Source organism: Triticum dicoccoides, chromosome 6A (genome assembly GCF_002162155.2).
Source record: "Triticum dicoccoides isolate Atlit2015 ecotype Zavitan chromosome 6A, WEW_v2.0, whole genome shotgun sequence".
In the NCBI taxonomy this organism is placed as follows: domain Eukaryota; kingdom Viridiplantae; phylum Streptophyta; class Magnoliopsida; order Poales; family Poaceae; genus Triticum; species Triticum dicoccoides.
In genome coordinates this window covers 67716107-67718236 of record NC_041390.1, presented here as the reverse complement: position 1 = coordinate 67718236, position 2130 = coordinate 67716107, and positions in this window count along the sequence as shown.

Sequence of the window (2130 nt, the reverse complement as noted above, 5' to 3'; positions counted from 1 at the left end):
TGATCATTACCTTGTATCGCTATTTCGAGATGATGATGAGATCGACATCATTTGTGTTGAGACTATGTTGATATGACGAGACTATGTTGTACCACTTCGATGATGATGATGAGACATTCCTTTTTCATATAGTTTTAGTGTATGTGTATGTTGTAATTGTATAAAACCTGTAAAAATATGAATACAACAACATAAAAAAAGAAAATACTGGCAATAGTGTGGGGTATTGGAGTAGTAGCAGCGCTGCCTTACCAGTAGCGTTGGTTGCAGGGGCACGCTACTAGTATTAGCAGTATTGATGGACAGAGGCGCGCTACTACTAGATATAGATAGCAGTAGCGCCGGTTCAAACAAGCGCTACTGCTAAAAAATAGCTATAGCACCATACCAGTAGTGGGCCTGCCCGTGCTACTAATAGCCAAAGAACCAATGCTACTGGTAAGGGTTTTCCTAGTAGTGGTGGAGCGGTCGGGGGAGGCACTCCCAGTGGCGGCGGCGGCAAAGCTCGCTGGATGGGGCGGCGGTGGACAGAGGGGATAGGGGCGAGAGAAACAAAGAGAAGAGAGGATTGAGCCCGCGCGAGGGGAAAATTTTGCATAAGTCCCCACAGGAAACATTTCCAAGAGCAAACTTTTAGCGACACTTGTGTAACGCCCCGGACACACCCGCCGGTGGTCGTTACTCCTGGCGGGATCTAGATTGGCCCCACAGATCAATACTAGGCTTTTCTGCGCACTTTGTCCTCACTCATGTGCACCCGGGAGCAACTTCCCGGTCGGTCACCCATCCTGACACTACTCCAAGCTGAGCACACTTAACTTTGGAGTTCTGTCCGAATGGGCTCCCGGAAAAGAAGGAATTCCTTATTGATATGAGTAGTCTATCATCCCTAATAAGCCAGGCTATCACATACACCCCCACTCAAAGGAACCGACGTCCTCGTCGGGCCACAGGAACGTTCCCTCTTGGCACAAATGTCTGTGCATCCAGTATGGTACATGTGCCATGCCGTGTGCCACGACGGGTCACAAACGTCATGAACAACATGACCACGCACCTGTCCGCAACCATCCGTGTAACCGCGAGGGTCGGCTCTGATACCAACTTGGAACGCCCTGGACACACCCGCCAGTGGTCGTTACTCCTGGCGGGATCTAGACTGGCCCCACAGATCAATACTAGTCTTTTCTGCGCACTTTGTCCTCACTCATGCGCACCCGGGAGCAACTTCCCGGTCGGTCACCCATCCTGACACTACTCCAAGCTGAGCACGGTTAACTTTGGAGTTCTGTCCGAATGGGCTCCCGGAAAAGAAGGAATTCCTTATTGATATGAGTAGTCTATCATCCCTAATAAGCTAGGCTATCACAACTTGGTAAAAGTCTTAACCTAGATCTCGGGATCTTTTCCGAGAGCCGCACCGATTGTGGTTACCAAGGGTTGGTTATCGGCTCTTCGTAATGGCCATCTATTTCGAGAGGGGCTTTCAGTAAAGAATCTAACCTAGACCTCTTTCCTTCTTGTGCATTCTTGATAATATGTATTATACTTTTTTTGTTGGTTTCTTCCATGCTTGGCAAACAACCTTAGCACATCATCATTACCGTCTTGTGTTTTCTTTTTTAGATCAGCCTCGCCCGGGTCTACAGACTGGCACCCCTCCAGTGGCCCACGGTCTAGGGCGTTGTTTGGCACCTAGAGGGGGTAGGCCACGGGAATAACTGCTTCTTCGTGTTAGTGCATGTCATCACGAGATGACAGACCAAGTCTAGGCACGTTCTGTCATGGGATCACCCACCGAAGACTCTGTCTCGCGGACGAACGCAGCTGATCCTCAACGTTCTTGCCCGTGTGTGTGGTTTGTGAGGCACGTTCCATGTCAAGGACATGCGTTGCTTATTCAAATAGCACACCACCCCTGCATGCATATGCATGGGCCACACACATGTAGGGGTGCCCTCCCCCCTCGGGAGGTCTCTAGATCGAGCACCCATTCGGTGGCCCCGGCGGTCTAGGGCGTTGTTCGACACCAAGAGGGTGTAGTCCACAGTGAATAACTGATTCTCCATGTTAGTGCATGTCATCGCGAGATGACAGACCATGTCTAGGCCCGTTCTGTCACAAGATCAC